The following is a 14,947-nucleotide window of genomic DNA, read 5'->3' as shown; positions in this document are numbered from 1 at the left end:
CGGCCGATACAGTAAATGCCTCACAGCCGATAAGCCGTGAAGGAGTCGGAACGTGCCGGAACACGTTCCATCATGCATCAGGCGATTTGACGTGCGAGCGTCGCACTACTACCACTACCACAGCGCTGCGTGAAGCGAGAATGGCAGCAGACCTTCATTTCGAAGTTTGATTTGCAACGTCGATCTCCGCACGACGATCGCCAGCGATCTCGCATTAAGTTCATCATCGCTGATGCTGGATCGGCTGTCATCTTGGCCGAGCAGTTTGTTCTTCTTCAATTCTAGCTCTTGGAACATGCAATACGGGCAAGTCCTCGGTGGGGGCTTGCCGGCTTCAGATACCAATCTCAATCTTTATCCCGCAACCATTTCGGAAGGATTTTTATCCATCTCTCGGTTGTGCCAGCTTCTAGTGATTCTAGAGTCCCCGGTTTGTGTTGGAAACAAACAACCGTGTACACATAAAAAAAAGGCACAGAATCCGAACCCCGAAGATGTGGAAGAAGACACCACACGCAGTCATCCGCCATGCTCTTGGGCGTCTTGGATTCTTGGGTCGCGTTTTAGCTCGATGCTCTCATCGCATCTGTGTCCCATCTTCCATAGCGAGCCTCCACATGCTTTTGCCACATGGTTTTGTCGGGTTTCTACTCCTTCGCGGCAAAGGGGGAAGAAAAGAAAAAAAACACCACGACAGTAAGACGAAAAACTCGCTAAGCCTTCGCTGCCGAGTGCAAACGCGAAAGTGACATAAAGCGACAACCATTAAGGGATAAGGGAACACGTCTCCCTCTGTTTGGGAACGTTAAGTCAAGCAAATTGAGAACGAACGAGACGAAACGATCAAGTTGGGCTGTGACGACGACGACGACGACGACGTTGGCGACGTTCGCAGTACAGCAAGTGTTAATAAGAACACACAGCAACAAACCACCCTGGAGAAGCAGAAAAAGTGAAACGAGAAAACTTCCCCTTAACCCTCAAGGGGTCCATCCAAAAGGACGGCGAAGATGACTCCGTACGGTGGTGTCATCGGTGGATAATGGGCTGCAGAATGACACAAGCGCACAGCGGCGAGGCGAGCGACGATGAAAACTCGCGTAAGGTGACACTGTCAACCCCAGGATCCGGGATCTTCAAGAAAGCAATCTGAGACTCCCGTAAGGCAAAAGAACCCAAAAGAAAGAACACACCAACCGGAGTCGAACCGTCCGTGTGTGTGTGTATGTATCGGCTTCACAAAGCCGTCTTCCGTACTCCGCGAGCTTGATGAGTCAATATTTGTGCAAGTTTCAACAGGTTTTTTGTTGTTGTCCCTTCCATCTTGCTGCTTGCACCAAGCGACGATAGTTTGCCTGGCTTTACGGAAAAGTCCTCATGTCACACACACACACACACACACACACAGTGCGTCAAAGGTTTTTGGTTAACATTCGGCATTTTGGAAAAAAAAACAATGCCCTTTTTGAAGATATTGAGGAATCCTGAAACGCATCGTTTCAGAGCGAGATGCGGGCCAAGGAGGACAACCTCCCCACCGGTACAGCAATATTCTCCAGCCCTCTAAAGCCTTCACGCGTTTACACGTTCCTTCCATGTACATCCAAAGGGTTTCTCTACACACCGTCGAGAGGGCTAAATTTAAGGGTGCGGTCAGATCACACTTTGAGGAAGGTTACTTACGTTACAGCGTTCGTTCTAGGCTTTCCAGCTCCAACTCATGACAGCGAAGGGAACGCATCGCAATGCAAACCGGGCGATGGGGGTTGAGGGGGGCATATCATCTACCTTATGTAAGCGCGGCTCAACAGCCCAAGTCCTCTCCGACGGCAAACAACAAAAAACGCACAATGAAACGCGAATGGTGGGCCCACAAAGGGTGTGTTTTTGTGTGTGCATTGGTCGAGGCCGAGTTTTCGGGATGGTATCGGGAGACGCACCCGGAGAGCAGTGTACGGCGGCCACTGCATGCATAATAATATGCTCAATCATTTTTCTTAATTTAGTATTCACAATCTGGATTCAATCTTTACGTTCTGCTGGACCGCTCGAACCACTCGAGAGAGAGAGGGAGAGAGATACGACCACAGCCTGTCTTAGGGCCACAACAGCAACAAAAGAAAAAACTTCGATCGACTCAACAGCTCAGCTGGACCACGACCGGGCAGCAAAAGAGGCAATAGCGGAGGAAAAAAACGACCCACAAACCGTTCAAGAGGAGCATTAAAACAACGATCTGAGTGTGTGTGTGTGTGTGTGCGAATGGGTAGGCCAGTTCGAAGCAAAAGGCATGGGACTCGTATGCTGTAACTTCAGGGTGTTTGGTTCTATTAATTTTTGCGTAGAACTCCTAAGTGCCTGTCTACTGTGGCCTGGCTTTTCATATAGTCAGCAGTAACCAGAGCCTTTAGGTTATGATCTCAAAGTATCTGAATAATGTAGGAAGACAGTAGACATGATCGAAAGTAAGTTTAAGGCCTTTTGGGGCGAGAATTCGAGTTCGTGCTGAACAACAATTCTTAACACTTCACTCCAAGAATCTTCCTTTCAACAATGCGGTTTGTGGAATCGCTGGCCACACCCTGAACTTTTTTTTTGTCCAACTACGCACATTCGATGCTATATTTGTGTGAATATTGCCGTTTCTGATTGCTCTTCGCGTACTCTTCAATTAAAGCAGTGTATTCTTTATTGTTTCTCCTTGCTGTACGCCATTTCGGAACCGGAGTCCGGCGCGTCGAAAAGGCCTGTTCTCCGTTCAGCTGATATGGTTTGTGTCGGCTTCGAGTACGAAGCACTCGCGCTTGGTCTGTTCCTGTGGGTTGCAAGATGAACAACAGACAAGCACATAATCATAGGCACACCCTGTCGCGGAGCTTAGCTCTTGTAGTGCTTTTCTTTCTGCGAGCATTTTTTTGTGCATAGGATTTTAGCTGTCCAAATGAGGGGTCGTCCATACATTAAGTAACGCTTGAAAAAGTGGAAGCGGACGGGAGGTGATTTTTTCTAGCAATACGATTTGTTCTACAAGCGCGTCGTTACAACATAAGCGTTGCAGAATCTATGGACGGCCCCGTTATTGTGTCCGTACAGGAATGGACAGGCATCGATCGGCTTCAAACGGACAAACAGTGAAACCTTTCGCACAAACATGACGTTTCGCAAGTGCGTGGCAAGATTAAACAGCAGAATCACACACCCATACACGTACAGGACACACACGCCAACAGCAAGCCAAATTGATGGAAGTGTAGCACCTAGCTCATAAAGATGTTCTGTGTGGATGTATTTTATTTTATCCTTCGTTTCAGTAAATTAAAATTTATTTACAAAAACGCTAAGGAAGAGGAAGAGAGCGTTCGTTTCGATACGCATTCGACGGATATTTGGAATCGAACCGAGCACAAATTGATTGAGGGTTTTCTTCCATTATGGTGCAGGTTGCTGCTGGTCTCCATCCCTATAGGTTGTATGTTTTTTTTTGGAATTTGAAATATTTTATCCCCCAAACCATGCCACGGACACGGGACGATAGTTCAGTTTTTCGATTTCAAATCGGTTCTTCTAACCGAGAAGATTTAGGGGTTTTGTATCGGAGAGCCCCTTTTTGTTTTTGACTATGAGCAGGGATGATTCAGATGACACGGGATTGGGATTTTAGGCACACATACATCCGTATAACACATACCGTACCAACGACACACCAACGACGAGAAGGTTACGAGACAAAATGGTTGGAGTTTCAGAAACAATCACAGTTGTGGGACTTGAAACACGGCATGTATTAACTATTCGAAAATTCAATATTGAGCTGAACGCATGCTCGTACGTCATAAGCCTAAAAGACTCCCGACTAACGTAAATTGGACGCTGATAATATCAACCTCCGCGTGTGTTCCAGTCCCTGTCCGTAATGAAATGATTCTTCAAAATCCATCTCTCGAATGCAGTTTTCGTCCATGCAAAAGTCATCGCCAAAGCCTTCCAATGTTAAGCTGCTTATACTCGCACGCTCGGTATGTGTGTTCGTAATGTGGCTAGGTTCACCTTATCGCCCATCGTAAAGCCCTAAGTAAGTATGTATGTTCGATTGTATTATTGATAGATGCAGTTCCTGATTAGATCCAGCACGGTTTGTGTGTTTGCCGAGTCGTCTACAACCCCGCGGCCCAAAAGACCTTGTCAACAAACAGACCGATGAAGCCATCTTTGATAACGTTCTCCGCATGGGCGATTCCATTTATGGACAGTTTGTCTAGCAAAACTCGAACTCGTGGATGACTTTTGATTCGGAGAAGCCAGCGCAACCGGGCAGTTGCAACGAAAGTCAGAAATTAACCGCTTATTGATGGCTCCTTTTTTTTTTTTTGGCAAACTAAGAAATTGTTGAGCGTTTTTTAAGCGACGTTCAAAAGCGTCCTCTTCGCGTGGTGTGTTGCATTTGCATGCAAAAAATTGTGTCGATGTATGTTTTGTCTGTTGTGCTTCAGCAGTTACCACCACCAGCGGCTTGGTAACAATGATGACCCGAAGGGGGAAACCAGCGAACAAAAAAAAAAAACGGCAATACACAGTCTAAATCCTAAAGAGAGCCCTCGGCAAAGCAAACAGCAGCAGCAGTGTGAGGCAATGCGTTCTCATGTACACTGTTGCTACGCTGTTGCTAAGGTGCCTACTTTGCCGTACCGATGGTACACGGAATGGGTGGAGGTTGGCAAACAGACGGCAGACGAAAGAGACCCGTAACCGACCCCGGAGAGGTCTCCGGGCTCGCTGCATGGCACAGCACGGAAAAGGCATGTAAAACATACAGACGACGCAGAGAGTCTAGGGACACGATGGTTGGGCAGGGTATTTGGCAGGGTTTTTAGAGTGTCGGTCCTCGCAACAGAATATATCCAAACGTGCGGTGCTTTGGGTGAAAATGAATGAGCTCTCTAACGTACAATCTAGCTCTGCCTCTATCTTTCTCTCTCTTGCTCCCTCCCTCTCTTTTTCTCAAGTCCACAAAAGCAGCAATACGGATCCGGGGTAATTACTGTACTGAAAAATTCATTGAGTCTCGGGTTTCTCTGCATTCTCTTTATCCACCCCGGTCCGTAACCCCGTGGGTTTCTGGATCTTCCGAAGGGATCGGTTCTGTGCTGCTGCCCCTATGGGATCGAAAGCACGATCAGCCTACTAGGATGTAACGTTGCGGTTTGTGCTGGCGAGAAAAGTCATTGGTGAGCGAGCGGAGCGAGCATAAATTCTTGCCGATACATCCATCACCAGCAGGTACGGCTGACATTAGCATACAGCGAACTGCAACCGGAAAACTCCCCAAAAACAACCACAACAAAAAGACACATGAAACATTACATCAGATCAAAAGCGATGATTTCCTCCCCCGAAGAGTGCAAGAGTCAAACCTGAAGACCGCATCCACACCCGCCTAGTGGGTGAGTAGTTTGCCGGAAACTTCAAACGGGAAAAAAGCGTCCGTAACTAATTCCACCAACAAGAGGCATTAGGCGTAGAGAGAAGACCTAATTCTTCGGCGGAAATGCGCGATCGCTGAAGATCATCCATGACCAGCAAGGGTCGGCTCGCTCTCCCTTGTAATCCCTCAACTTTCCACACCGGTACCATACGGTGCGTTTTTCCCCCACACGGTTCGATAGTGTATTTGGTGGCCTTGTGCTGTCGTCGTAGTCGTCACCGAATGGTGTACCACCTTGAAACAAAACCGTTCCGCAGATGCAGTTTAGCGGGTAGCATATCTCTCTGTGTGTGTGTGTGTGTATACAGCTGATCATAAAAGTGCGAGCAGAGCACGACACGCAATGGAGAGCGGTTTTTGAGGGCTCGCCTTGTACGTCTGTTTGTACGTTGCGCCATTTTTAGCACTCAACACACATCTCGTGCTCAGCTCAGGTTTTCTTGATTCGGAAATTGATAGTAGAACCCTGTTTACGGCTGTTTATAGCCAAAAGACGTGACGTTGGACAGAGTTGATAATATGAAGCACATGTCCAACGTACGCCCGATTCTCGAGACTTTCGCCTGCAACCTGAAATGTTGATGTGTCATTGTTACTTTGAATTTATTTTTAATGCATTAATCTTTGCACCAGAGTGCTTGAACGTCATCACTCTGGTCACCGGGTTTGATAACAGCACCACTCGGCCCGCCAGAGCACGAAAACATTGACAAGCGACCGTAAATGATAAGCTTACAGCTGACCACAGCACAAGAACCGGTTTATATGCTTTCCTTCGCTTGTTCGCTTCTTCTATTCTATCTGGCTGTAAAAGCCTGAACGTGAGAGGAGCAACGAAAAAAACAAGAGCTTGTAAAACTTCCTCTTAAAACATCAAACTGTAACGAAAAAAAAAAACCCCTACAATTTGGTCAATTTTATTGGAACGTTTTTACAGCCGGGACAATTTAGTTTATTTTGTCCGAGTGCATGCCTGGTAAGGTGTGTTCCTCTTCCTTTAGCTATTGTCTTTACAGCGCGATTCTCGAGAAAGGGGTGTACTGCTGGTGGAAGAGTACTTCGATTTTACACCTCCCTGCACCGCGAGGTCAGTTTACCAGGTCTGGCCGACTTTTATGACTGGCCTGCTGGATGAGAAAGCTCTTTTTTTTACTCTATCCTTTTGAAGGAAGTCAAAATTTAACTCCCAAAACCAAGATATACATTTTAAAGTTAAAAATTGCCAGAACTGCTCAAAGGATGTCCTGCTATAATGTAATCTCAAACGATACTCTCTGCTTCCTACAAACGAAAGGGTATTTACGACCCTTTTTTGGGTGTCCAGGATATTGGGAGGAACCTGCTACTTCCCGAAGTCCCGGATTTTATATCCTTTCCCGCCATTCCTGCCCAATGTCACCTCATTAGAATTGTCTACATGTCTGCATGGTCGATTGGCATCTAATGGATATGGTCATTAGATTGTCACTGTCTAGAATCTGAAATTGGATTTTTATTGGAGATGGATCGTCCATTCGGATGTTTACAAAAATGTTAGCAATATCTTTTTTTTTTTTTGATGACCTTTCGGTGTTTTTTGTTTTTAAATCTCCAATTATTTTATTTGTTCTCTAGGGCAAAAATTTATTGTCAGGTTCGGTCTCATTTATATGGGATATTTTGAATCTTTTTAGTGTTGTCTAGAAAGATCTTTTCTTCGTATCATAAAGTGAACAGACAGTGGGTTTTTCTTTCATAAAAGGTAAACAGAGTCATCCATAATATGTAAATAAGATATAATTTTGGTTGTAATTGGTACAAGGAACGGTACTGTTAGGTCAACATAAGTTTGTTAAAGAAGTTCGTCAGGAAAATAAACTAAAAGTCTCGTTCCTGCACACATCTTGTCTGTCTTTTATTATACTGTCAGACTAATGACGAACGTCTGATAGTATTATAAGTGAAGTTCTACGCTGCATCCAGTCATATTCCATTCAGATGTGCATCTTTATTATCAATTCAAGTCACGCTTTACACAAAAAATCTGTTACTTCTTTCACCAACATGAGATTACAAAGCAAAATATCTTTGATTTTACCTAAGGGCCTTCCCGTCAGTCCATTGCTCAGGATCAAGGATCAAGAATAAAACTAAAAAGGTAAGTACCATTATTCCTCTTTCGCACTACTGCCTCGGGAAATTAAACGAACCGCAAGAGGATCCTGAAGCCTTAGGATCTGATTGTTGACATTTTAAATTGAGTCCAGTAAAAATAAAAGAAATTGAGCAGTATTCCGCGTTTACAAGCAGATTCTCAATTTAGGATTCATTTTAAATATTCACTCGTCAGTAAGTAAGAGCTAAGAGTAATTCTTGCACCTTGAGCACTCACAATATCTCTAACAGCTACCCTTATATGTCCCCCGTAAAGCATTAAACCTTACAAAATCGAAATTTCTTCACAAAGCGCTCCGCGGATAATCAAAAACATTTATCAAAGCAAACAATTTATAGCCCATTTATGCGCGTTTTTCAACTACCCCTAAATGGCTAGTTTTATGTTGCAACCTTAATACAGGCCATGCCACAAAAACTTAATTCACAATAAAAATTAAAAAAATAAAAACCCAACCATCGGATGTGTAAGCATCCGCAACACCGGTGGTAAAAGGTTACATGTTTATATGCATCCGTTACGCTGCCTGTGCGGCCTATCCTACGTCCTATGCTTTAAATCATTCATGAAGAGCGTAGTGTACGGGCGCAAACAAATTCCTGATTGCTATTTACGTCTCTGCGTCTGTATGTTTGGGGCGTAACGCTGGGTTCTCCATTAAATAAACATCTTACTTCCCATAGAAAGATTTAATTTCAACCCTTCAGCAGCAGTACCTGGGCACAGCCTATCATCGTCAGCCCAGCTTGCGAGAAAACTGGCTAAAGAAGTAGTGAGGGAGTTCCTATGGCGGTTGGAAAAAAATGGCCTCCAGGAAGGAGAAAGTAAATTCCCTTTTTCCCACCAACCTCCACCAACGATTGCTCATCTCACCCCAAATCGTCTCGGATGTAGAAAAATTCGACCTTATCTCGTGCATACTCCTCGGGAAGGTAATGCACATAGAGAAGCTGCAACGGTCCACCGACTCTGGGGCACCACCGTGCGCCCGGCCGGTGCGATGAGTCACGTCGAGTTCCGCTTGTACAGGAAGAGGATCGGTAAGCGCAGTGTGTTTCATGGCTTACGCTTTTTTTTTTTGGTTTTCAACCCATCGTCAAGGAAATGTATGTGTGTATGGCAAGCAACAAGCGCCAAAAAAAAAAAACTACCACGAATGAGTTTTATTTTCTGTGCGTTACGGTCACGTAGCCACGCGAGCCCACAACAAGCGCGAGGCGCGCGTTTCGACCATTCCGGGATGCAACAAACCGGAACAATCGGCCAAATCGGCCGACCCCGGCCGGTGTTTCATCAGCTGCACCGGTACTGCTAGCCAGCGAGCAAAACAGCTGGACAGCCATCCGCAGCCGTGGCAAACGTTCGAGCAAAACAGTTACAAACCGACACAAAAATCGCTTGTCAAGGTACGGTCAAGAGGCGCGTGGGGAATGGCAGTTGTAAAACCGCGTGTACTTAAATGCGAAAGCGTTCCATTAGTGGGAACGATAGGATGTTGCATCATCGCTAGGAGGGAGAAGCCTCAGGCCTCATGCTACGACGAATTGATATGTCAGATAGGCAGCCGTTGAAGTCCGTCCGTAGGCTGGGCCGAATATAAATTCACCTTCGATAAGAAATATTTACACGGCACGATGCACACAAGAAATCTGGTTCTGGATGGTCTCGATCAATTTATTAAGGCTTCTTATTTCGCCGTCTGTTAGCTAATAGAGTTATCTGAAACTTAAAATTAAATTCATAAGTTTTTGGAGGAGAGTTCCACATTTCTAGACTTAGAATTCTGGATACATAAAACCTGCAAAACAGTTGGTCATCAATCATCTGTAAAGGGAAATCATTGTCATGGTCATTTTCAGCATTCACTTCCACGCGTTTCGAGTGTTTTCACCGGTTCTTTGAAAGGTTCCGAATTTTCCGAAGGCACCGAACAGTCCGAGAGTCACGGCTTGATAGCTGGGTGTGTTTCGCCGAAGTTTGTTGCATCAGATATCCGTAACAGTTTGTGTGTGTATGCTGGCGTTTCTTGTGCTCAAATTTCTTATACTTTTAGGTTATGTCCACATTCACATTGCATTTCCGTGCCTGACGCGAGTGTGTGGTTTTAAGTTACATCGTCGCCAATTCTTCTAATTCCTAATATTCTAGCTGAGTGATTAGGTTTATTGCATCAGAGGTCAGAGATAGCGTTGTGTGCGTTTTTGATCACAATTTTTCTATTTATTTATTGACTTTATAAAAGACTTAGTTTTTCGTTTTAATCGTTTAAATTAGTTTATAATTATTTTAATCGATTAGTTCTATCCAAGCTTGTTTTATAGTCGAACTAGCTCGTATTCTCAGATTTTCTGCATTATATACGAAGTAATTTTTTAAATTTTCATTGAATTTTCTGTCGTCCAAAAAAAAATGCGGTTCTAAACACTTTTTGTTCATAGAAAATTAAATTTATGAACTAATTTGCCATTTTGAGTTTGTAACGTGCATTTTAATTCAAAAAGACTAAAAAAATGTCAAAATCATTTCGACAATTTTATACATTCACCTAACCTTTAAAGAAAAGGGAAACGTTCCAAAAAATATTTTAAAAACCGACAAAACCTTCCTTGTAACTAAGAATATTTGTTTCGAATTATTTTTCACATCTTTCCTTTCTTTGGTTCATATCAAACTATTCCTAAAACCATTAGGAATTTCTGATTTTTAACTGTTTTCACACGATTCGAACACTTCTCCTTTAGCTGGCTGAGCCTCAAGTCTCTTCTTCTTTAGCTGGCTGAGCCTCAAGAGCTGAATAGACCAGTTCTGTGAGGTCTTAAATTGCACCGAATGGTTAGATCCACACAAAATCTCATTTTAAAATGCTCACTTTTAGGTGTTTGTTCTTCTTTTTGCTACAAAGAAAACACAAATAACATTAACTCTCCTAATAAAGCTGCTTTTACAACCAGCTCTCGCACACTCTAAAATCCTATCCTATCCAGAACACACAGAAGATCAACATCTTTTATAAAAACCCTAACTTCTCCGCGTGGGACTAGAAATTACTGGAGCCGGTTCCGTCTTCTTGCACATTATATCTACCCACCGGCTCTCTGTGATGGCACACAGAGCCCATTACACCCAGGTATCAAAAAGCACAGACACACAGCACGCGATTGCTCGAGAAAAAAACTTCCAACAGTCATCTCGCCTCGCGTCTTATCTTAAAGTTTGTTTAATTGCGGTGGCCGGTTTTTATTTCTTCTCGGCAAAGTCGACACCGTCTAGCAGTTGAGTTCCAAATTCTGTTTTCCTATGGTTCACTTCCCCAAGCAAAAAACAAAGCCACACCGATTTTTTATGACACAAAGGCGCCACCAACTTGAAGGGAAACCGTCGTCGCGCCATTTAGAAGGAAGCTTTAGGGGGTTTTTTTAGCCGACCTTCCTCGGCTAACTATTATTACACCCCTCGCCGACATCATCATCATCATCATCATCCTCATGATTATGCTCATATCCTTCTAATTTTATCGTCACCATTTCGATTAGCTAAAATAAGCGATCGGGGCTTTCGTTTGCCGAATTCATCTCCCACCTTAATGACCAATTTTTACCCAATAAAATAAGGTAGAGAAGCGACACATCTCTTCACATCTTTCTGAATGCAATTTTCTTCTATCTTGGGTACAACAAAAAATTATGGTCGAAATAAAACCATTTTAGTATGGGAAATTTCTAACCCAAATAAAATTGTCCCTACGGAGAAGACAAACAACGTCTGGAAAAATGTACCCCACACGGGGGTATTTTTTTTTCACAAAAATCACAAAAATTCTTATCTAAAAGGTTTTTGTCAAAAATGTCTTTGCCTAAAAATAAATAAACGCGTGACGGAAACGTGCCGTTTCCGTGTTGCGTCGTCGACTGATAAAGCAGGAATTATTTCTTGTCACCTCATAAAAAAAAACGAAGAAACTACGTATCGAACCATTTTCTATAATCCGCAAAAAGATTATAAATTTATCATTATTTTTCTTTTCATAGCAATTTTATCATTTTTTGCGAGCGTCTTAAAATGATAACCACGCTCACGCTGTAATGATGTAAGCAGATGAAGATAATGTTTGTTATGAGTTTTAGCACAAACACACCCACAAAAACACTCATATTAGTATAAGCTTCTCCAAAGAGACAGCAAATGCAAATATTTGGTTCAAAAATAGATTTAAAAAAAATCAAAACTATCTTTACTGCCTAATTATGGAACCAAAACTAAAGTAATTATGCGTGCGGCACAAAGAGAAAAAAAACACTAATACACAGGAAACAGAAATAGGATAACACACCAACGGAAATAAATCATACGATCGATTTTTAACCAACCAGAAGAAAGCATTTTGAGGGCCGATCAGGTGATTTATGGCTTCTTCCTTCGAAAAAAAAAAAAATCCTTTTCTGTTACCTATTTTTCTAGCTTTCCTATTAAAGCCTAAAAATGTATTTTTATCACACAAACAAAATTTGTTTTTTGTTCTTGGTTCTGTATTTTTTCTATATTTGCCGGTGTTGGTATTTGCATGTGATGATGAGCTTGTTCGGGCTTGTTTCATCTAACGTTCTAAGCTGTGTGTAGTAGGCGATGAGCTTGAGCTTCACCTACAGGTGAGAGAACCCAGTAGTGAGTTGGTACGGAAAAACGGGCCTTATTAGTGCGCTTCAAGCAGGTAAGTGATTTAATCTTAAATTCACTTGGCTAGCTTGCGTAAAATTAAATTTTAGGTGGATTTTACTTGAAACAAAATTGAACCGCACCTATGAAACGCGAAAAGACAGTCATCGTAAAACCGGCTTCTCACAAACAATTCAATCAGCTGGAAGTTAAAGCTGCCCTTAAAAAAAGGTACAGGTCTTTCACAAATCTTCCCAAAAATCAATGATTTTACCCCTTTTTTTTACTACATCCTTTCCTCTAGCAAAAAAAATCCTTTTTTCTCCTTTCATTAGATTTTTCAACCTTTTTTCAACAAGCACTTGGTAGGTTTGTGTACACTCAATATTCACACCTTTTCGTGAATGCCTTTCTTTCCCTTCTAAATTGCACTAGCACATTGCACACACACACACACACGCGGTTTTTTTTGCTTTTCTTTCGGAAATTCTTTCTGCTGATGCAACAAACGTTCGGAGTTTCGGACAAGATTTTTTTCACACCGGCAGCCAGCAAAACACTACTTTGACTGGGGGTAAACCTCGTTCGGAAAATTCGGACAATTGCAAGAACTGAGCAACACCACTTTCACGCGGAAACGTTTCGCCGTCTGCTTCGGTTCACGCACGCAACGCCCTTTTCAGCCAGCGCCTACTAGTGCCAGTGAGTGAAATTTTGTGACAAAAATTTTTAACCAGCCCCGTAAAACTAGTGAGCATTGAATTCTAGTAGCCAAAGGCAGCAAAATCCCTGTGGGCGGTGTGGGTCTACTAAACCAGTGCACCAGGGAGCTGGATAGAATTTTTTTTTGAAGAAGACTACTACTACCATCCGTACGGGCCTGCTACTAGTGGTACTAGACAAACCATTACTGTACAGTGGCGGAAGCAAAAAAAAAAAGAAGCAGCGAGAGTGAGAACGCGCGAGGTGAACAAAGCAGAAACGGCGGAACACGAATGAGAAGAAGATGCGGATGATGGCCATCGCTATCCCACCGTGCCGGTGCTGGCTGACTGTTCGTGCCCGGTTCGGGCCGGGTTCGGGTTGGCACGTACGCACGCACACAGCACCCAGCGCTGTTGCGGATACACGGTGTATATAGGGGCATACATAGGGTAGATACACCTCGGCTACCGGCTGCCCAGCAATGCTCAACCCTGTTTGGATAAATGCGTGCGAGAATGAAAGACAAAGCGATTGTGATGAGCGAGAGCGAAAAAGAGAGAGCGTGAGAGCGAGCGAATTTGCTACTGGAATTGGTTTGCCTTTGTGTGCGAGATATGTGCGTGTAGCGCTGGTACAAAGGAAATGTTTTTTTTTTGTGGGTTACGTTGGTCGCTTGGCTGGTGGAAGTAGGAACCGAAGGGTAGCCGGCTTTATGTATAGAGTTACTGGATTTTATGTTTCCCTTCCACTCTGGTTCTATCTACTGCTCCGCTCTTCCGCTTCACAAGTGACTACTTTGATCGCGTTTTGTGGAGCTATTTGGTGGGGTTCTGTTGCGCTTCCTATCGGTGTGTGTGTGTGTGTAGTTGGGCTTAGAGAAAAAAGGCCTGTATCGAAATTGATAGATGGGTAAAAGAGAAGGGAGAGTGGTGATTGCTTTCGCACAGCACAGAAACGCACACAAGCGAGCTGCCTCGTCAAATAGTGTATATACCATCCGGCGTACGAACGCGTTCGGCAAATCTGGCCGAATTGGGTGGCTTGAGTGTGTGTGCGTGAGCACACTTCACGATGGTGTTCTTTGTTCACGTTCGGACCGGACCGTACGGTGGTGTGTGTGCGGGCCGGGGCTAGATTATAAATAGGGGGCTCGGTTGCCGGCCGGGAATTACTTAGTTTCTTTCAATTGATCAAGCAACATCCTCTCGTTACATGAAAAGTTAGGCGTTCGCAAGCGGCGTAACAAGAGTTAGAAAAAAAAGGGTTTTTACCGAAGCAAAACGGAAGAACAAAAAGTATAACCAATAGCAGTAACACACACCGGCGACGGTTTTAAAGACGAAGCAAAAGTTTTCACCAGTGAGACACATGAATTAAGCGAAGCCGAATATATTCGCTTAATGTAAGAAAACAGAATTAAGAAGAAATTAAAACGCACAAACCAAGCAACAACAACAAAAATTGCGATTGTGCGTACGTGTGTGAGTGCAAAAGAGGAAAAGTTGTCAAGCCATAAAGGAGAGAAACGCAAATAAAGATCGGCGCGCGTGTCCACATGAAGGAAAATTGATTTTTTCCCTTCATCCATCCATCGTTCTTGCCCAGCGCGTGCAACATCCCCGCAAACCGGAGGGTTTTCCTTCATGTTTGACGTTTGTCAGGTACAGGGACACAACACGGTACAGCGGCGAAAGCGCAAAAGAAGTGCTGGAACATCGTGATTTCTTCACCAAGTGAGCGTGCGTGTCCTGTGTGTCTTGTGACGTGTGCATGTTGTGTGTGTGTTTCGCGTGCGTGCAGAGTTTTCCTTCCGTGGGGGAAACAAGCATGAGCAGCTAAAGAGCCAAACGTACAAAAAAGAGCCACACAAACACACACACCCGGTCAGGAAGCGGCGACGACGAATCAAAGTGATAATTAAGTGCTGTGAAATTACAAATAATACATTTTAA

At 43.7% G+C, this 14,947-nt stretch overlaps 1 protein-coding gene across 1 annotated transcript in view; it reads left to right on the top strand.

The window, feature by feature from the left end:
* The window catches only part of LOC126567888 (venom dipeptidyl peptidase 4), a 532,783-nt gene that overhangs the window by 69,695 nt on the left and 448,141 nt on the right, over positions 1-14,947 (top strand). The window lies entirely within an intron of this gene.

This window comes from Anopheles maculipalpis, chromosome 2RL (assembly GCF_943734695.1).
Source record: "Anopheles maculipalpis chromosome 2RL, idAnoMacuDA_375_x, whole genome shotgun sequence".
Taxonomy (NCBI): domain Eukaryota; kingdom Metazoa; phylum Arthropoda; class Insecta; order Diptera; family Culicidae; genus Anopheles; species Anopheles maculipalpis.
Note: the sequence above shows the minus strand (reverse complement) of the source record. Positions and strands in the feature narration are given on the sequence as shown.